The sequence below is a fragment of the Centroberyx gerrardi genome, chromosome 12, assembly GCF_048128805.1.
Source record: "Centroberyx gerrardi isolate f3 chromosome 12, fCenGer3.hap1.cur.20231027, whole genome shotgun sequence".
In the NCBI taxonomy this organism is placed as follows: Eukaryota; Metazoa; Chordata; class Actinopteri; order Beryciformes; family Berycidae; genus Centroberyx; species Centroberyx gerrardi.
The window spans coordinates 17,506,377-17,528,560 of NC_136008.1; the positions used below are offsets into that span (position 1 = coordinate 17,506,377).

At 46.1% G+C, this 22,184-nt stretch overlaps 1 protein-coding gene across 2 annotated transcripts in view; it reads left to right on the forward strand.

Annotated features, from left to right (window-relative positions):
• The first annotated feature begins 3,507 nt into the window (after positions 1 to 3,507).
• hivep3b (HIVEP zinc finger 3b) overlaps positions 3,508 to 22,184 on the forward strand; it is a 39,485-nt gene continuing 20,808 nt past the window's right edge. For both annotated transcript variants that reach the window (XM_071901600.2, XM_071901601.2), the window contains exon 1: positions 3,508 to 3,708. The gene's annotated coding sequence lies outside the window, so the exon portion shown is untranslated. The remainder of the gene's footprint in view (positions 3,709 to 22,184) is intronic.

The window sequence follows — 22,184 nt, forward strand, 5'->3', positions numbered from 1 at the left end:
TTGCCACCAGTCTGAAAATGTTGCTCATTAAAGGAGAAAATTTGTGTAAAATAAACACAAATGAGCAAAGTGAGCATTATGCAGGGAATATTATGCAATAATGCACCAGAATCAGACAAGGTTTCTCTGAAAGAAGAAAGCAGTGATGCAAATTGCACAAAAAATAGAGCAATGAACATAATGAAAAAAGTGTTGTGTGTGCCATTACAAATGCTCCTTATTTTTCAGTGTTGAAAGTTGCAAACCTGGTCTTTTTGTATAAACTCCCTGACCCTCTCAGTGCTTCTCCACTGGACTTGCTGTGAAGCTGGAACATTGCACATTGCGTGAGTGTCTGGTAGAGTGGAAGTCCTGTCTTCTCTGCTTATAGTAGTGTACACTGGCCTGACACATGGCTTCACTTCGTGGGTCAGTTGTGTGTGTGTGTGTGTGTGTGTGTGTGTGTGTGTGTGTGTGTTTGTGGAGGGGGTGGGGGTGGGTGGGGGTGGGTGGGGGTGGGTGGGGGTGTGGGGGTGGGTGGGGGTGGGTGGGTGGGTGGGTGGGGGGGAGTCTGTCGGCTCTTGTGCAATCATCATAGTCAAATGCACGGACATTGTAGTCTACTCACTACACGCTACCTTTCCTCTAACCAACAGCCATGAAGTCACTGCTCTCATGTCAACAGCAGAGACAGAGAGCATCTCTTACAAATCTCTGGCATCTAGACCATAACTGCTTCAGCCTGTCTTCACATAATCCCAGCCTCTACTCCTTTAAACAGCTGCCCTGACCCTTGTAAACTAACATCTTATTTCTTCATTTCTCCCTCAGTGATTGAGAAAGTTATAGTATATAATAAGTACTTTGAACGGAGCAAGTTCTCCCTCTTAGCGTGAGACTGAAGTGGTTTTCTCACCGCTCTTCCATTAGCCCCATCTGAAATTTAACAACTTCCGAACACAGCCAACAACATCTGAGCACAAACTGGCTCGATGTCATAAATCCCACATTTATTTCCTCTGTTATCATCAGGTGCACAAATAGTGAGCCGAGTTTTTCTCCTAGGATAGATTTAAGACACTCTCCTTCTTTGGCTATTGACTGCAGTGTCATAAATCCCACCTTCATTTCCTCTGTTATCATCAGATGTAATTTGTCGCTGTAATAAGAGATCAGAGGCTGTAATGTGTTGATTATGAACCACTTAGTGTAACTCTGCTGCCATGCTTGGTTAGGCATCATGGGATTTTTAATTGCAGATTGACTGAAACAATGGTTATCATTTTACAGTGTTATCCCTGACCTTAATCTTCACTTCCCTTTTCCCACAGTAGTTTGGAAATGTCATCATTTAGCTACATTTTGCATCTGTCAAAAATAAGGTCATCCTCTATTGCCTGTGAAATAGATAAATCATATTATTCCAATGTTGTTCCAGTGTTTAATATTACAATAAATGAATCTTGTTTGGTTCTACTGATGTGGATAAGCGCTCTGATGAGAGGCTTGTGCATCCCTGACCACCTCTATTGACAGAATGACTGGAAATGCCTGTCTGAGGTGTAATTGCATTTTAAGTGTGGGATCCAGGCACATTAAATTATACTCTGCATGCAGGGGAGCTAATTGAGTTTGGGCCCTGCTGGCATATGTGCACTGGAAACATTTACCCAACATTAAGCCCCAATTAGGCTTTCCAGGATGGGGAACTTGTTGCTGGGTGACAGGAAGGGGAGACGCTGATGACTGTCACACTGAACCAAAACTCAGTACAATACCTGAACTTCCACTGGACTTTCAGGGCATTCCTTATTTTGTTTCACCGCCTGCATATCCCCCTTATTGACTGCATGCTGGCTGCAGTGCAATGCAGTCACTCTGTCCTAAGCTGGAAGTCTGAAAGTCTGTGTTTGTGTGTTTGCGTGTGTTTGCGTGTGTGTGTGTGTGTGTGTGTGTGTGTGTGTAGGGCTATCCTGTGCGCATGCTCTCCCCCGGCTCAGAGGAGCAGCTAATGCAGTTATATAACAGGCAGTGCAGCCGGCGTCTGCTGTGAGCCAAATGCCAGGCCAGTCTGGTTACATAAGCCTGTCAGAGTCATATTGTAGCAGTACGGAGCGCTCACACCACAGCGTGTCCCTGCGCTCCTTCTCCTTCCGCCGTCTCCTGCTCCGTCTCTCGCTTCCTCCCACTCTCTTTCTTTGCGTCCCTCTCCTCTCCTCTCCTCTCCTCTCCTCCTCCACCCCTCTCCTTCCCTCCCTCCGTCCCTCCCTCCCTTCCTTCCACTTTCCCTTTCCTTCCCCTTTCTCCTCGCTGCGGTGCTGTTCTCAACTCGGGGAACAAAGAGTGAGCGTGCTAGATGCAGATGCACAGACAGCTCCCAAAATATGAGGCACAAAGAGTCAGACTAACTGTACACTCACTGGCATGCAGAGGGAGGGAGGGAGGGAGGGAGAGAGAGAGAGAGAGAGAGAGAGAGAGAAACTCTACATCAGTTCCTCCTCTAGGCCTACTAGACACCCTGAAACATATAATGCAGTTTCATGGTGGGTGCCGATGCTTGTTTTGGTGTCGCCCCTGTTTGCCCGATGGCCCTCGGGGTTGATTGAGAACAGCTTTCTCCCTCCACGGGCTCCCCGTGTCACCATGACGATGCCGTGAGTCAGGTGAAAAGATGAGACGCGCCGCCAGACAGCAGCAGCACCACCTGCGAGCTCTGATGCCCGCTGGCCTTTACAGCACCATTTGATCTGCAGGGTCCCGAGGCAGCGGTCACAGCCAGCCACGAGACGGGCCGCCCGTCTGTCCCCACTGCCTCTCACATGACCTTTCCTGTTGTATCTAACCCTCCGGCCTGCCTCGTGGTCCCCCAGGTACGGACAGGTCGGACACACAGGAATATCATCAGATCAGCAAGAAATGCACTTTGCGGGTGTATGTGCAAAATCCCAAACTCTTTCTCTGACCCTTTAGCAGTGCCGAGCATCTAGGAGAAGTTAATTGATTTGTGGCCTCGGGTCCTGACCTCTGTTATGTTTCCCGTGTGTGTGGTGCAATGTCAGCATCTCCTTATAGCTCCCAAGGTAGGCTGTTGGTAACCATGCAGTGTTGGAGGAGAGCGGGGTCAGGAGATACCTTGTAAATCATGCCGTCAGCCTGTCCCGGTAAAATACTGCTGCATGAGGCAGGAGGAAATTGAAATAAACCAGCTTAGACCGGCGGGGACTATCCCGAGGGGATGCAGCCTGCGATAACGGGATGTATGATTACCACCATCACTCTAATAAAACTCATATTATCCTCGTTTACGTGACTGGGGTTGACTGGCTGATTAGAATTAATGGCATTAACCAGGAACTGCTCCGTTTAGCCAATGCCCGCTTCCACTCCCTCATGATTATTCATCGGGCGGGCTCGGCGCGCCAGGCCAGTGGTGGAGGCGGAGAGGGGGCGGCGTCCTCCGGACCTGCCGTGCCGTGCGGGGTGGTGCGGAGACGCGGAGCGGTTTGCGTAGGGCGAGATGTTGTTTTGTTGTGGCGATCAGCTGAATGTGGCATCGCTGTCCGGTCTGACAAGCCAGTGGGAAGCACCCCGAGCCCCTCCAGCTCTCCCTGCCCAGAAGCACGGGCACCAAGATCAGCTCTATCCGACGCAACATAATCCAGGAAATGCGGACTTCTGGTCCTTTCGCTACGGGATAAATGGCTGCAGCGCACGTACTGTATCCAGCTGGTAAATATAATATTACTACCTGTTTATTACTTTGTTTCGATTGTGTTATGGGGTTGTCAGCCCCGAGGGGAGGACTGTGGCCGAGTTATAGGAAGCATAGGCTACATCTGGTGTGAAGTTGAGGAGAGGATCCCACACCGTATTTGTTACAGTAACAGTGTGTCATGAAGTTGAGCTGCCTGTCTAGCTGATAGGTGATGAAAATGTGAAGCTGGGCTACATGTAGCGGGCGAATTTTTACTGTACCAGTCAGTTCAGTGGGATTTGGGGATTTTGGGACCGCCGCGGTCCAATGGAAACTACACGCAGTCTTGCCTGAAGTAGCGGCGGCGCTACATACAGTAGGCAGCAACATATGCCTCAACATTTACCTAGATTCACCCCAGTTCCCGCTGTCTTTAATAAACCAGTTGAACTGAGTGATAATGCTGACTCCAACACACACATACGCACGAATTTTGGATTCAGACTATGCGATCCATGTCACATTTGCAACGGGCTACTCTTGCCAGATTTTTAGGGGATGACATCATGCTTTTGTACTCAGTTGATGCACTGTGTCATATGATAGGTAGGCTAAGTTGGCCAAAATAGGTTTATTTTGGCTGCTACACAGGCAACAATACGTGCACTGCTTCACGTTCAGTCCTTACATCAGTTATTTTAATGTAAGGCCAAGTAACCCCCTTTTGCCCAGCTGGCACACATACACTGTTTTATTCACGGCATGGTAATGAGAATATTATTGTACAATGGTGAGATAGTCGTTCATTTGCATACAGACACAAGGAATAGGTGTTTCAGGTCAAACGGCTGTTGTCTTGCATGCACATGATGCAAAATAGTGGTGTTAAATTTTTGTGACACATTTATAATAATTCATTTATTCAGTCTTTCATCATGTCATTCATGTCATTAGCAACATTGTCTTCTTCCTGATGGACAAGAGTGTAAAAGGAACCTCTTGTGTGTCGAAGAAAAGACCTTTAACTTTTTCCCTTTCTCCTAGTATTTGCCATTATTTGCACTTGATTTGCTTGAAACATTTTGTGATGACAGAAGTCTGTTGGTTGATTTCTAGTTCATTTTTAGGGACAGATACACACTTCACAAAGTTCTTCCGCTCTCTCTCTGTCTGTCTGTCTGTCTGTCTGTCTAATCATTCCATCTATGTTTCCATCTCTCTATCTGAGTTGTAAGTTGTCTGTCTGTACATTGAGTTGTATGCTGTTTAAACTCATAACACCTCATGTCCCTTTCCCATTTTGCTTATTGCTATGATAAAACAAGAGCAACCACACGCTGAAATAGAAGAAATAGGCCTACTTTAAGAAGCAGGGGGAAAAATCAGGAAAATAAGCAACATGACATGAGGTGAAGTCATTGTGCTCTTTGCCTCTCTGATGCCAATTTGGCAAAGAGGTGAGGCAAAAAAATGTTCCTGAATATTCTTCCTGGGATCGCTCTGGATCTGAATCAGAGTGGTTACGTAGCTGTCTAGTCTGAAGCCAGGCTCTGCTGAGAAATACTCTGTTTATGATATCAGTGGAGGCCCGGCGCCCTGGAACATGTAACTCCCCATCCACTCCAGGGCAAAGGAGACGATGCTTAAAAAGCAACAGGAGCGGCGGTACTGCAGCGTCCTTCCCCGGCCCTGGGCCCGTTCTGTAATGTACAGCACGGAAATACAGTAGAGTTAAGTGTCAGACCGTGGTGGTGAAGGGGGCTGAGTGGGGAAAGGCCAATATGCAATTATTTCTTATTGAATCAGCACAAAGTGGCAGTCTTACAGCGCTCCACTCTGGCCTGGATCAAGACCACTTGTGGTGCGGGCTGAAGAAAGAGGCGCTAGCTCAGCAGGGAGACCATGGAGAGACTGCTCCATTTCCTTGCACATTTCTGAGATTGTTTGACATCATAAAGCATTTGATCATTAAAAAAAAATTCTAGGCTTTAGGGATTACTGCCATTTATGGTTACTACATGGATGGGGATAAAAGCTGCAAGCCAGTCTCGCTTTGATGTTTTTATACCCATTGTAACTTGGCAGAAATGTTTAGGAGATATTGGCTTGTTAAGAATAATTACTATGATTTAAAAGTCAAAGTGAATGTGTTATTATCTATACAAGTGTAGAACCTGTTTTTATATTGCCAGTCAACGGTCTCATAGTCAGCAGTGCATTACCAAAAGGTTTGGTATTCAGAAACATAGCTGACGACTTGCGCAATGAGTTGGTTCAGGAACAATAAAGCTGAAACATGATTCTCTGTCAGTTCTAACACTGCAACACTACAGAAGACACCAGTCAGTTAGTCAGTCAGTCAGTTAGGTGTGTGTGTGGGTGTGTGTGTGTGTGTGTGTGTGTGTGTGCGTCTTTATATCTCCCCCTGGCACAACGAACACTCCAGATGGGAAAGGGCAATTTTCTGCCAATTAACACAGAACCACTCAACACCTTACATATCCCTACTTGCGTGCACACACACACACACACACACACACACACACACACACTCACCTGGCATCCCCATCCCCATCTCCATCTCTCGCACACTGAGTCAGCCTAGCAGGTGGCAACATGCTGATTTAAATGCATGAAATGCCATCGGCAGCACGAGGGTCGCGTGGAACTCCTGCTGCACTTGATCCAGCCTCTGAGCTTCCTGGATCCAGACACACTTCCTACAGATTACAAGGTTTGATAACCATGGAGACACTGGAGCAAGGGATCAGGGGAGGATTGTGGATTTCAGCAAAACAACTTTTTTTTTCACCAGTAAGAATGGCAGCTTAGTCTGAACCCTTGAAGTGAATTTGCTAGATGTTACATGGATGGTGTGATGCATACTGTGCCATAGAAAGGGTCTGGTCTGTTCATCTGCTGCATGCATGACTCTTGTGTTGACAGATAAAGTATTAAATGGCATGTAGGAGCACAGAGAGTATGAAAGTGGGATAAGCGTTATTGTTGTCAATTTCCCTTGCTTTCTCCTACCTGTGGTTGTAAGAATACACACACACACACACACACACACACACACACAGGCTGTGTAATCCTGGTGGCTGGTGGACACAACCTTTTCATGTCCCTGCCGCTGGTCATTAATCCTTTTCTCTGAAACACCAGGGAAGAATAGAACCACTGTAGTGCTGGGAGACCAGAGTGAACCAGGAACAAGGCCTTGGACACACACACACACACACATACACACACACGCACACACACACTCCAAAATGGAGACCAGGAGTGCCAGTCTGGCATCCTCTCAAATGTCCCACTAGCCTAATAATTTTATTGCAGTCATTCAGTCACATTGTAATGGACTTTGAATAGCTCTTTTGTTAAGACGTTTGAATGTTTTTTGTCATTTGGTCTTGTGGCCTCGTGTGTAGTCAGTGCTGTGGTTCTGCTCTTGTATCATTTGGGTCAGTGTGTGTGTGTGTGTGTGTGTGTGTCGGGAGGGTGGGGGGTCTATCAGCGTCTGGCCTCGACTCAACCTCTAGACCAGGCCGGTGTGTTGCCCAGTGTGTTGGCGTCCTTTCAAAGGAAGATAGAATTTCCTTGTCTTTGCTAGTGAGCAGAGTCTGGATGTGTGTTAGTGTGGCTGCTGGCTGGCTGGCTGCTGGCTGGCTCCCGCGCGGGACGGCCCACGTTATGTAATGATATACGTACAGCAGGGCAGGCAGTGCAGGTTCTGCAGGAAGAGGACACAAAACAGAGAGGTTACTCATTCTAACACTCCCTTCATAATGGTTAATCATTACCTACCGCGCCACAGTTGGTAGCCAAGTGGAATGTCAAGGGGTTTGTTGTTTGCAGTGGCAAATCTCTTCTCAAAATAGACCAGAAGTTGTTGTTACAACTCTAACCCCTCAGTTTCTAGCATATGCACCGAGCTATAATGTGTCATTCTGATTACATTTCAAATTTTCTGCACTGTATATGTTATTATGTATCTACTATTCCTTGATAGCAGCAGTAAGAAAGTGTGTATGTGTGTGTGTGTGTGTGCTTTCCACGGTGGCCATTGTTGTGTAATAGCGTCAGTGTATGCTACTGTGCTCCACACCACAGGTATGGCTGTGGGAAGGGCTTGGCCAGAATCTCATTGGTGAGGTTTGTGTTATGCTAGGGAGAGGCTGATGCCTGTCTGATAAAGCGAAAATACACACAGAACAGCTCAGCAGTGACTGGAGAAGCAGATTTTGAATGAAGTTAGCCCAGCCTTCACTATAGGGCGGACCGTGCATAACTCTCCAGCGAGGTTCTGCGCTGCCTTGAAAGATTAGCGATAGATGCATGCCTAGCATATTTATTGATTGGTGTTGCAGGCGAGGTATTATATTTCACGAGTAGATATCTCCCCCCCCTCCCGCGTCTCTCGCTCTTTCTCGCTCTTCCTCTCGCTCTCTCTGGGTCCCAGGATACCCTCGCCTCGCACCACACCCCTCAGCACACACTGCATTTTCACAATCTCCAGGTGTCTCCTCGCCCCACAAATCTGTGTTTATTAACTAGAGAAAACTTGCGGTTCGCCTCTGCTTTCCCTCCTCAGTGTGTTCTTCTGAAATGTGTTTCTCACTTTCATTTTTCAGGTCTCTTTGCTGTGTTTCACTCTCTCTCTCTCTCTCCCTCTCTCTCTCTCTCTCTCTCTCTTTCTCTCTCTCTCTCTCTCTCTCTCTCCCTCTCTCTCTCTCCCAGAGTCTCTGCAGCTCTCAAACGTCCCTCTGCTTTCCTCTCCCAAACCTCTGTTTTTTCTGTCCATGTGTATCTGCATTTGTTCTGTACAGACTGAAACTGGTCCCATGTCATCGGATAGAATTGGTTGTGTGTGTGTGTGTGTGTGTGTGTGTGTGTGTGTGTGTGTGCACGCGCGTGTGTGTGTGAGACAGAGAGAGGGGGAGAGACCTCTATAGTATACTCTTCTATACTTAATATTTACATTAATCTATTTTTTATTTTACATATATTGCTATTATTACCATTATTATGATTGTTTCTTTTTTATGTTATTAGACTTTTTTATCATCATTATTAATGTTATCATTATTGATTACTACCAAAGCTTTGGCAATATATACTGAACTGCACTTGCACCCGAATTGCACCCATGCCAATAAAGCTCACTGAATTGAAATTGATAGAGAGAGAGAGAGAGAGAGAGAGAGAGAGGTAAAGAAAATGAGAAATATGAAGCAGATCACCCATAGACATATCTACTTTTTTGCATCACCCTAGCTCCCTTCTTCATTTTCCCTCCCTAAACTTGACTCCTCTCCTCTCCTCTCCTCTCCTCTTCCTCTCCTCTTCTTCTCCTCTTCCTCTTCCTCTCCTCTTCCCCTCCTCTTCCTCTCCTCTTCCTCTCCTCTTCCTCTCCTCTCCTCTCCTCTTCCTCTCCTCTTCCTCTCCCCTCCTCTTCCTCTCCTCTTCCTCTTCCTCTCCTCTTCCCCTCCTCTTCCTCTCCTCTTCTTCTCCTCTTCCTCTCCTCTCCTCTCCTCTCCTCTTCCCCTCCTCTTCCTCTCCTCTTCCTCTTCCTCTCCTCTTCCCCTCCTCTTCCTCTCCTCTTCCTCTCCTCTCCTCTCCTCTCCTCTCCTCTTCCTCTCCTCTTCCTCTCCTCTCCTCTTCCTCTCCTCTTCCTCTCCTCTCCTCTTCCTCTCCTCTCCTCTCCTCTCCTCTTCCTCTCCTCTCCTCTCCTCTCCTCTCCTCTTCCTCTCCTCTTCCTCTCCTCTCCTCTTCCTCTCCTCTTCCTCTCCTCTCCTCTTCCTCTCCTCTCCTCTCCTCTCCTCTTCCTCTCCTCTTCCTCTCCTCTCCTCTCCTCTCCTCTCCTCTCCTCTCCTCTCCTCTTCCTCTCCTCTTCCTCTCCTCTCCTCTTCCTCTCCTCTTCCTCTCCTCTCCTCTCCTCTCCTCTCCTCTCCTCTCCTGTCCTCTCCTCTGTGAGTCCTTTGTTTCAGTGTGTAAGGCGTCCCTGCGGTAGCTGGGGCTGGAACAGCAAGTGAGGATCGGAGGGGATTTCTGCTCTGTGGGAGGGTAAGAGGGCTTTGGGGAAAATCCTTCCAGCCCTGCCGCGGATCTGCCGAGCAAATCGAGGCGGCGGGCGATGCTCCAGCACAATCCTCCCCAGCCGTGTCTCTGTCATTGAAGCAGAGCGGGTGAACTCGACCCCCCGTTCCCCCCGCTCCCCTTCCCCGTTCCCCCCCGCTCTTTAAAAGCCGTGGAACAGCCTTCAGTAGAATTCAGATGTGTTATCCCGTCTCTCCTATGGGTGCTGACTGTCTGCAGCCCGCTGTGTTCAGCCTTGAGGAACGCTGTCTTGCCTGGTGTGCCTTCATGCCATGAAATGCGTTGGCTCGCGGGCCGCTCTGGGGCTGTGCTCGCAGTGCTGTGGGTTCGAGTGCCTCTCCCAGTGGGTGTCACATGTCGTTCTCTCGCTCTCTCTCTCTCTCTCTCTCTCTCTCTCTCTCTCTCTCTCTCTCTCTCTTATCTTTTGGGTCATAAAGTATAACTACCATTAAATAATCCAAGCTGATAAAAAATCAAAAAAAGTTTGTATGTTTGGTGTGTATGAGCATATTAGTGCTGAAAGATAAAAAATGAAAAATGAACATGAAAAATCTAATTGCGATTATTTGACATAATGTTGCAATTGCAATTTAAACTGCGATTCACGTCATCAAGTTTTTTAGAACTTTAAAATTGTTTAAAGAAAATTGATTTTGTTAAAAAAAAATAGATGTCAGTATGCAGGATTTACTGAGTTTGAGTATGATGTAAGGTTTCACCAATATTGTACTTGATTCATGGAATTGTGCACACACCCATGCGCATATACATGCATATGCGCATGGGTGTGTGTGTGTGTGTGTGTGCATGGCTGAGCAGGCACGCATGCAAGTTTATGTTTGTTATTTACCGCAGAGTCCCTGTAGGCAAGCTGCGCCCTGACATTGTCAGGTAAGGTCATACAAAGAACACGTTATTTCAGATGCTGTTAATTATGCAGGAGTGTGGTGGACTGCCATCACTTGGGAAGGTCATTCGCTCCTCACCCTATTAAAAAGCCCAAAACTCGACAGATTTAGGTCTCTCGGTGTGTATTGGGGGAGAATTGTTCGTTCTTGTTATGGCTCTCTGCTGGTGATGTTGTGCTGACATCCTGTTCGAGGTTAAAACTACCTTTAGAAGGCTGAAGGTTTTCTGATTTTGTTTTCCATTTGATTTCAGTTTGCAGTGCACACAAGCGGTTGCGTTAAGGTATATTTACACAGTATGTGTTTGTGTACACTGTGTAGGTATGTGTCTGCATGTTTATATATATATTCTGTGACTGTTTATGTGTGTTATGTTTTTGCTGATGCCTCCATATTGCAGCCCTATGCGAGGGCGTCTGTTTCACCTAATTGAAGGTCAATATTTGCATGAGCATTCCTACAGACAGCTTTCCCAGCCTGGTCTGGACAGAACACAGCCTGGCACTGTACTTAAATAAGATTGGAGTACTTGTCATAGTCAACAAAGTGGTGATGGGACATGTGTAGCTTTGGGCCTACAGTACGTTGCATCAAGTGTACAGAGCAGCGCAGCATGTGGCTGCACGGTTGCAGCAGATGCAGGAAATACATGACCTGGTTTCTTAAACTATGGGTTGGGGCCCAAAATAGGTTGCAGACCTACTTCTGCTTGGTCCCCACTTGGCAAGTCTAATAGTATGTTTTGAATGACCGTGGGTCCAAGGACAAAACTGAATTTCCTTATTTGGGTGCCTGGCTGTCTAATAATCTTTGATGTGAGAGACTGTTACTGCTGTTGAGTTCAGCCATCTGTCACTATCCTCACAGACAAACAGAAAGCAGGGCAGTAGGTGAGTCATCTTGGCCGGGATCTAGACCTACAGTGCACTGCAACATTAGTGAAGTAATCTCATATCACATCTCTAATAACTGTCACTCACACTGCTAGGCTGGATAAACAGTTGATGTTGAGGTCAGGCTGCCAGGTAGAGAGGACAGAGTTTGTTCATCAGTCATGTTGACGACCCAGTCTGTCAAAGCCTGGACATCTCTCTCTCTCTCTCTCTCTCTCTTTCTCTCTCTCTCTTTCTCTCTCTCTCTCTCTGTCTCTCTCTCTCTCTCTCTCTCTCTCTCTTTCTCTCTCTCTCTCTCTCCCTCGCTGCACATATCACAATGATCACACAAGGCAGTTTTCAGTCCTAGTCACACTCGCAGGCATGCAGGCACACATACACACACACACACACACACACACACACAGTGCCTTCTATGCTATGTGTTGTGATGCTCCCTGTAGGAAGTTCTGTGCCCCAGGAGAGGAATCCCCCCCCCCCCCCCCCCCCCCCCCATCCCCCACCCTCCTAACCCCAGAGCTGCTGACGCAGACTAAGCCACTGTATTTGAGAAAATAAACATTTGATACAAAAAAAAAAATGTGCCACTCGTCATAGGGCTACGTGTTTACCCTGTGCCCCTGGGTATTAAAGCCACAGCTTTCATCACCTTTGGAGGAGCAAGGGATGGAGTGTGTATGTGGGGGGTGGGTGGGGGGATTGGGGGGTGAAGGGGAATGAAGACAGAGAAAGAACGAAGGGGAAAGGGTGAGGGGAGGAGTGGTAGGCATTTGAAAACCCCACACATAACAGTAAAGTTTGATTTATTGGATATTACAAAATCTTGTGGTCAGGGATTTTACGATTACCAGCCTGCAGGCGTAGACTGTGAAAGACATGGGGGAGAAGGACAGAGGGAAAGGCATGTTTTTTTTTTTGTGGGAGAAGGACAGAGGGTTGTGCAAGAGGCTCTTCATCACTTGGAGGTGTTGTGGTGTTTTCTGTTATGTAATCCTGCTGTCCCCAACAACCCCAAGCAGTCAGCAGTCCCAGTGTTTGCACCCAGGTAGTCCCCCGCCTCCTCCCTTTCTCTCCAGCTTTGCTCTGTCAGCACTCTGCCAGGGAGCAACCCTAGCTTAGTCGCTGCAGACTTTGATTTTTCATCTACGCTCTGCAACTTTAATATGCTTAATGGCGCCGCGCTCGTCCTCCGAGGACTCCCCCGCCCCGGTGGCAGCTGATTGACGGGTTGTCGGGCCAGTGGGGAGGCGTGGGAGAAGGAGCGGGAGCGCTGTGCCAGGGAGCAGAGTAGATGGGCACATGGTGCTCCTGGCGCTGCTCCGGCTTAGGGCTAGGTGCCATATTTCACTCTGACACCCGCGCCCATGGGGAGACCAGAAGCTGCTCGTCTGGTAGCATGTGACCAGCTGTAGGGTACAGCGGGTTCAGCTCTCCTGACTCCTCCTCTCCTCGTTCTCCAGGTCCTTGTCTCTCTTTCTCTCTGTTTCTCGCTCTTCCTCTCTGACTTTCTCCCCATTGTGCTAATGATGGCTTCCCCCTCCAGTCGCTGCAGTCGAGGCTTCGGTCCGGGCTGTGTCCGTCCGGCTGTAGTGGTATGTGAGTAGGTATCTGAGAGGCTGATTGAGATTCTTTGGGAGTAGTGGTAACAGCAGGGCTGGGTTCCCACTCGCTGCCCCAGAGTAGGGTGTCCATTACAGTGGGAGTGCCTAAATTACAGAGAGCAGGGAGACCAGGAGAGACCTAGTGAGAGAGGCAGAGCTTAGGAGAGAGGGAGGGAGGGGGGGAGCAGGGTGGTGTAGAATGAAGAAATTGATTTGTCTTTGAGTGAAAGATGGTAGGACACACACACACACTCACACACAGAGTACAGTATGACTCTCCTCCAGCTGTCAGTCCTAGGTGTTAGCAGGTCTGTCTGCCATGCCTTCACTTTACTTTGTTTGTTTCTGCATGCTTACATGTATGCTCACTTACACGCCACACACACACACACTCACGCACGCACACACACACACACACACATACACACGCACACACACATAAACACATTATTGCTGAGGTAGGAAAGATACAAGGTTTTCACCCAGCAGCAGAACCTTATATCTCAAAAATGTCAACTTTTCAGGAATTATGAAAAACAGCCTTGTTTTCAGCTTTGTTGGCCAGGAAAATTTTGAATTTATCAAACTGGCTTCCTCAGCCCAAGGGCTGTAGAATTGTCTCATCCTACACAAAACCATGCAATCTTTCAGTGGAAATTAAAATATGAGAATCACCAAATTTGGAGTTACAAGGTCTTCTTCGCAGCGATGTAACAAGATTGTAAGCCTTGAGTTAACTTGCTGAATGCCACGTGAGAATTTTTGTCGCTGTGAAAGGGTTAGTGTATAAGTAAAGTATAATGTTTCTTTGTCAGCCTGTGAGATGGATGTTCTCTCTTGTCTTGGGAGAGCAGTCCCTGTTGCTAGGCCGGACCCAGCCGTCCTCCTCCAAAGCTCTTTTCTTTTATTGGTCATGCTCGTGGTTTTGCACTTGTACGATTGGTCGATTGGTTGTTGTCAGCCTTACAGATACACAGGTCATAGGTCTGCTGTTGTTTGTCATCGGCCAGGTGGACAACTCTATGGCTTTGGATTGGTTGCATAAACGGAAAGGGGGAATGTTTTCCCTCGTCTTCTACAGTGAATCGCTCTTTTGTTGCTCAGCTGCAGCCGCAAAACTCAGGACCTGCACTTGCTTTGCTGAAAAGTTCCTGTATCAGTGTTTCAACCTGTCAATTTATGTAATGCGCCGTTTATTGCTTTTTTATGTAACTACAGCGTTATCAGATTAGCCACAATGCACAGTTTTTCATGGTGAATATTCTGTTACAATGCATTCTATCTCTCATTCCCAATGTCTTCACCACTGTGTGAAATCAAATAGCCTAAAGATTCACTAAAACATGCCAAGACGTAAGTGTGCCTAAAGTGCGTGTGAGTGTTTTTTTCTTGTGTATGCGTACATTTGTGTTTAATGTGTTTTTGGTTTGTGTGTGTGTGTTTGTGTACGTGTGCATGCATATGTGTGTGCCTGACCATAAAATCCAGGCACTGTGCTCGATGAGGCCGAGGCCGCCCTGATCCGCACTTCCTTGTCCCCGTCTTCCTCGTCACAAGCCTCAGCTGCGGCGCTCGCTCTCCACACACACTCCCCTCACTTTGTTGGATTTGCTCAGATGCTGTTTAACTTTAATGGAATGCACAGTTTGAGGTCTTAGTTTCCTACAGTTTGTATTCAGACTGCTTCAACAATGAAAGCTATCGTACTTGCCAGTCCCCAGATTAGATTTTCTTGTTCTTTAGATTAGATTTCCTCTCTCAGTTTAGCAGCTCACAGAACGGCACGTCTTGTCATTTGTTTAAATTTTGCAGGTTCAGGCTTATGACTCCCTCATCTGCTATTTAAATGGTCTATAAACAGATTGCTAGTCTTCCAGAAAGATCTGTTCTTGTTCTGTAGTTTTTGCTGAAGTATCTGGCCTACTGTAGCCAATGTCACTTTGTCTCGCTCATTTGGCCTCTGCTGTTTCATCTCTGTCAGAGGGCGACAGGTCGGTCTATTCTGACCGATTGTAGGTGGTATGCGAGGCTCCAGTTGCATCTGTGTTGTTTCAAACTAGTGATAAATTTGAGTGAGAATTTGTTATAAGTTTTGGTTGAGGTATATAAAGTGAGGCGCACTCAAAGCAGGGACAGCTGTACAAGCTGGAGCGGTGAGAATTTGACCCCACTGACCAGAGAGGCAGTGAATTCAAAGCATGAAAAATATTGAAACTCCATCAATAAAAAAAATGAAACTGTTTTAGAAAACCTGTCCTGGGATGAAAAAATATATCCAAAATATCTCCATGTGCAAATGGTTCCTCTGCGACGAAAACTGTCATTACAAGAAACTGAAAGTCCAATTTCGTGCCACATATATGAGGGCTGTGTACGACTATTCAGCAGGAATTTGAGAGGGTGAATAGGTCTATAGTATGTTTAGTGATGGCAGTGCATTTGATTGTACAGTAGCTGCCTTTCATTGATTAAACAGAGAGCTACACAAACCAGATGGTGCTCAGCCATTGCTTTCTCTCAAATCCTTTACCTCCCACAGAAAATGACAGGCACCTTACCACTAGGGCTGCAACTAACGATTATTTTCATTGTCGATTAATCTGTCGATTAATCTGTCGATTATTTTCTCGATTAATCGATTAGTTGTTTGGTCTATAAAATGTCAGAAAATGGTGAAAAATGTCGATCAGTGTTTCTCAAAGCCCAAGATGACGTCCTCAAATGTCTTGTTTTGTCCACAACCCAAAGATATTCAGTTTACTGTCATAGAGGAGTAAAGAAACCAGAAAATATTCACATTTAAGAAGCTGGAATCAGAGAATTTTGACTTATTTTTCTTAAAAAATTACTCAAACCGATTAATCGATTATCAAAATAGTTGGCAATTAATTTAGTAGTTGACAACTAATCGATTAATCGTTGCAGCTCTACTTACCGCTGTCCCTCTGCTGCTCTGTCCCGCTGGTGCAGTCAACTTGCTGGACACACACTCTGGACACACACTCTGCTGTGACTCGCTGTGTTTAAGCAATAAGCCGTGAGAGGCTGTGCTTCGCCTCTCTGTTCTAAAACCTCTGTAAAGCACCGCGTCGAGTGGCTTTTTTATTTAGGAAACAGCAGCAGAATGAATAGAAATGTTCAATGAATCTCATACTTTTAATCAATAATAATTAAATGTTTAGCTCTTGAAGAGTAGCTAAACAAAGTGGTTGCTAAGCGACACATACGCACCGGTATGAGCGGTTTTGATTTGTGTAGTATTAAATTAACAGGTATGCGGTCTCAGGTGTGCGCTTATTGGGTGTTTTATAATGTCTTCAAACATGTCTCATCCAATCAGAACTGAGGATTGGAGCCATCTATTTTCTAATGAGTAATTACCAGCTTGTTCCACCAAGTGCCAGTTTGACACCAAGCCTAAAGTGCTATCAGTTCTATGCCGAGCAAATCGCAGTAAACATTCCCAGTAGGGAAACTTTCTCTCAGTAACATAATGATCCAGTGTGTGTAAATCCATAGAGAGAAGCCAGTGAAGCCCGGCGCTGGGCATGTCGAGAGACAGTGGTTCAACCTGTATTGGGTGACGGATCAGCCGTACGTAACTGGGCAAGAACTAACAGGAAATCGATGTATTCAACCACCTATCCTACATCAATACAGTGTCTCACTTTCTCCCGATAAGCCTCCTCCTCTCTCTCCCTCGCTGTCTCCCTCCCTCTCCCCCTTTCTTTTTCTCTGTCTGTTCCTCGCTCTTTCTCTGCAGTGTGCTTCTTTGAAAGCCACAGCATCTCTATTTTAAGGACATCTTTGTTTCTCTGCTTTGTATTCAAATGATCAGGCTTACAGGCAGGAGGATGCAGTTTTGACGATGGGTAGGTTGGCGGGAGAGGAGGGGAGGGAGGGAGGCGGCGAGTCGGCTGTGGAGTCAGGTTTCTCCTAACCAGATCTTTATGAGCTGATGACAGCTGGAGGAATGCACCGCTAATTCCCCTAACACGGGTCACGTGACCTACGGGCTCAGTTACCTTTTAGAGCGTTGTGAATGGTCCGGGCGGTCATGGGAGAGACGAGCGCGTGCGTCCGCGTGCGTGTATGTGTCATATACGTTTACTGCATATTCATACTATCGTTGTATCTCAATCAGCAACTGTGTGTATTCGAAGGAATGTGGGTTTGTTACCGTAGCCTGCAGCCAGACGGTGTGGCTGTGTGTGGCCTTCCCTAGTGGCCAAACAAGTCCGCACCTCCCAGCAGCAACGAGTACAGCCAGTGACACATTTCTGTCTGTCTGGTTACACAAAGTGGGCCAGTTGGTTTACAGTAGAGTGGGCCATGTTTGACTTAACACACGGACACACAGAGGTTATTATTGCTTGATTCTTTTCATCTTGCAAGAGGCATCTTTTAAGTTACAACAGATTAGCTGTTTGCCCACCAACCTTTTTCCTTGGAATTGGATTCCTGTGTATGTTTGCTTGTTCTGACAGTTTGTTACTAAGCAGCACACAGGTGTTGACAGTGATCTTGACATCATAATCCTTGTCAACCTTGTGTGTACAGTGCTGTAATGCTCTGTTTCTTTAGCTCTCTGTTGTTGACAACCTTCGTTGTAAGGTAAAGTTAGCGAAGGCAGCATGATGATTTCAGGTCTAATAGTGTCTTAAGGTATTGTGTTGGGAATGAAATAAAGTAGAGCAACATGAACACTTTCACAGCAAAAAAAAATAAATAAATAAAAAAAAATCACGACCCAGCTCTGTCAAAGCCTTGTGCATTGTTGCCCATGATTGCTTTGGAGGAATAGAAGAGCCTGTGCATAAGCAACCTTTTATGCCATTAATGATAGGCATGTATTCATGTATTTTGTCGATTCAGCATTGCACAGCCACGTACACACACACACACACACAAACACACAGATTTACTAGGGGACTGTTTTAGCTGAGCTTGATTGCCGTGTGTGATTGATGACTTGTCTCTCTCAGCCCCGGAGCTGCAGTCCCAAGATATAGAGGCTGCACACTGCACACACATTTGATAGGCTTTATAAGATTCTCTCTCTCGGATGGCAGATAGAATGTAAAACCTAGGAGTCACTGCTGTGTACTGAGGACACGGTCTGAAATGACCACATACAGCACAAGAGCTCTCTCTCTCTCTCTCTCTCTCTCTCTCTCTCACACACACACACTTTCTCTCTTTCTCTCTCTCTCTCTCTCTCTCTCTCTCTCTCTCTCTTTCACATGCACAGATACACAGACAAACATACTTACTCCCTCAACTGAAGCACTAACTCAAGTGGATGCACACATAAACACAAAAACATAGGCCTTGTCCATCAGCAAATACACACTCACACACACACACACACACACACACGCACTTACACACTCAGGCGCTCGGGCAAACAAACACACAAACAGATGGGTGAGGGCGCGTGACCGTGTACATTTGGTTTTAAGGCCGGCTGACAAGGCGTTGACGCGTCAGGAGAGTCTCTGTTGACAAGCCGCTAATGCAGCCAGGCAGTGTGGCGCTGGGCCGGACAGAGTGGGGCAGCGCTGGACACACAGAGGAGGAGGAGGGAGAGTAAACTATGGACCGACGCTTGGCCTGAATGGAGTTGTTTGTCACTGTGGGTAGCAATTACTGGCCTGGCCCTGAGTACAGTCCCTGATCAGAAGGGTGCCCCTCTGCCAGGCTGGGAGGGGGGGGGGGTGAAGAGGAAGGTGGTGGTGGAGGCAATGTTTATACATTCTGCGGCCTGGTCCTGGTGTTTGAACACACTCAGGCAGAGCTTCCACCTGTTGACTCTCCCCTGAGCCTGTGTTTGTGCAGGCAGCGCTAAAAGCACCAGCAGCTCAAACTTAACAGCTCGAATTAACATAGTCACAGGTTACAGAGATGTGTAGATAAGGCATGGCGCCGGGTCATACGCAGTGCTACAGCAATGCTAGTTATACATAATGCAGCTTCACACACAATGAGGTACAGTGAACTCAGCTGATCGAGGCTTTCCATCCTTGGGGCAGGAATTCACGTGGGGTGACATATAAGAGTTAGATAACTAGATCAGTTCTGAGAAAACTGAAATTACTGTACTAATTTGATTGCCGCTGTAACATGAAAGATAACCACAGGTGGCTTTTGGACGAAAACACATTTGGACTCCAAAATCCACACAGTTGTCATTGGGGAGCTTGATCTCCCCTATGAGAAATCAGAAAACATCAGAAAATGCTTTAATCGTTGGGCAATCACAAGACTTTTCCAACCTCAACCTGCCAAAACAGGTTGGAAAACTCAGTTCTAGCAAGCAGAGCTGCTGTTAAAAAGCCTGGTAGATATGTTAAAATGAAAATGAATGTTTTTATTGTATATTTATATTTACCAGTAAGCTATATAGTGTGTCTTTTCCCCCTCTCCATCCATGTTAATCTGACTCGATAAGTTCACATCATCACAGGTTTGCCTAAACCCAATTCTTGTGACTTCCAGCATGATTGAGAGAGCAAATTTAAAGCAGCAGAAAGTGAAAGACAGACACGGTAAGCTGTGTGGGAGGATTTTGCACTGTGGTCTTGACATCCACACAACATCAGTGAAACCTGTGGGTGCAGGGAGGACAGCTTTTGAAAATGTCACTTCCTCTTTCTATATTTATCCTCTCCTGCTCCCCCATGCTTTGTCACTCTTTTATTTCATTTGCGCACCGCCGTTGCTGCGATTGTGTTTTTGATGTGGAGCTATCCAGAGGCAGCTGAAGTGACTTGACAGACATGCTGTATCTGTTTCACTTCTGTTACAGTAGCTCTCTACAAGGCCCTGGAGTCTGTTTGTTCACTGCTGCAGTCCCTAATGTATCGCTGTCATGTTACCAGACCATTTTTGCCTTTGTGGTATTGACTCAAACCTGTTTTTTTTTTCACATTTTACTGTAATACTTAAGACTCTCAGGAAATACTAATAATGTATAATCATTTAAGTTAAATATACCTTTTCAAATTGCTGATGATATATTATGTCTACATATGGTATCTACTTACCAATCAGGGAGTTTACTCAGGGCCGGGCTAATTTACATAATCACTACCCACAGCAACCCAGCAGACATGGTTTCCGGGTAGCCTTCCTCATAACATACATAAAGTTTACTTGGCCACATTCAGTATAAAGACAGCGGTGCTTGCTAATGCCTCAGCGCCGTGGTAAGGGAAAAGATAATGAGAGTGGGTTGTGAGGATGAAATTGAGAACTAAATGGGGAGAGAGTGACTGCAAAGAGGGAATTGTGCGTGTGTGTGTGTGTGTGTGTGTGTGAGAGAGAGAGACAGAGAGACAGAGAAAGAGAGAGACTACAAAAGAGAAAAAGCGAGATGATGAGTGAAACAGAGAGGGTGGTCAGTCTGTCAGTGTTTTACAGGATCAGATGTCAGATCTGCCGAGGATAAGTATCGATTGGCATTAACAAAAGACTGGCATGCAAGACTCCATTAGCTGGCTGGTTGGTTGCATGTCTAAGAGCCCTCCCCTCCCGCTGCATTGTAGCTGTCTGTATGTGTGTGTGTGCATGTATATTTATAGGCCTAACGCATGCGTTTAGCGCTGTACGCTTCATTAGGTCTATACACTAAACCCCGATATGACATAACAGACACACCGTGCTCTATAACACGCATTCATCGTGTCTTAATACTGTTTACTTCTGCTCTCCAGTCAAGATCATCAACAGATTTTCAATAAGAGGCAGCCGTGCATCACCTGCTCTTCTAATACACACTAAGAGAACCAAAGACGTAGGACAGTAGCTGCACTTAGGGAGAAAACCGATGGCATGTACTGTAATGTACACTACTAGTCAAAAAGTTAAATGTACTATGTTTTTCATTATTTTAAAGCCATTTTGATCTAAAGGCTTATGCTTAAATGCTTGAAATGTGTTTCTTAGACAAATATAAATAGTGAAGTTGATGCCTATGTATGAAGTTCTTTCCAAAGCCTTTGCCTTTCCATCAAGGCAAAGGGTGGCTACTTTAAAGAATGTAAAATATAAGCTAGTTTTGATTTGTTTAACACTTTTTTGGTCACTGCATAATTCCATTTGTGTAATTTCATAGTTTTGATGTCTTTACTATTATTTGCAAAATGTGAAAAATAGTAAAAAAATAAAGAAAAGTGCATGTGTCCAAACTTTTGGACTGGTAGTGTATGACCCCAGGGTGGTGAGGTTACATTTTATGTCACACCATAAAATGAATTTATGTTTTATGTAGGTTCTATTCTGAGCTAGAGGGTGAAAATGAGGTGATGATATAGCTGGTGTTTGCCCATGTAATGACTGGACTCGGTTGGTTTGACAGCCAAATCCCGTTCCCAGAAGACCACCTCAGACAGGGACACTCAGCCTGCTTGTGAGGTGGGTGTCTCCTTTGCCCCCAGTCCCTTTCTGAACAAACACAAATAGATACAGCAATACTGAACCACAGTGGCTTTTATACACTAGGTGGGCTCCCTCTTTAATTGGATCTTGTTTCTATCATAATACCACAGTCATATGGACTGAGGGGGGGGGGGGGGCGCGGTTTACTGGAAGACCACACATCTGAAATAACCTGCCCTCTCTGCCCTCAGAGAAGAGAAAACCCTCTTAGAATACTCCCATATTTGCCCATTTTACTGCCTGTGTCTGCAGTTTATTGGGTGAAAGTCCAAAAATATGTCATCTGTACGGTTGTCTGTAAATTCACACACCGCTCATTTAGTCTAAATTATAGTCTGTGGCTGCACCAAAACAACATGAATTTTCTTGTAAAGCATGATGTTTGCATTTAGGTGTTGCTTGCCTCTGCTTTATATTTGTCTGTGTCATATATGTGAAATTGCCTCATGTGACCATACCATTGGGGAACCCGTGTTTCCATTTAAATGAGAAAAGTTAGCTTGGCATGCCTGGGGCCTATGGATGGGATATAGTCTCCAGATAATTGTGCATTGTGAGGACTTGCTTTCAG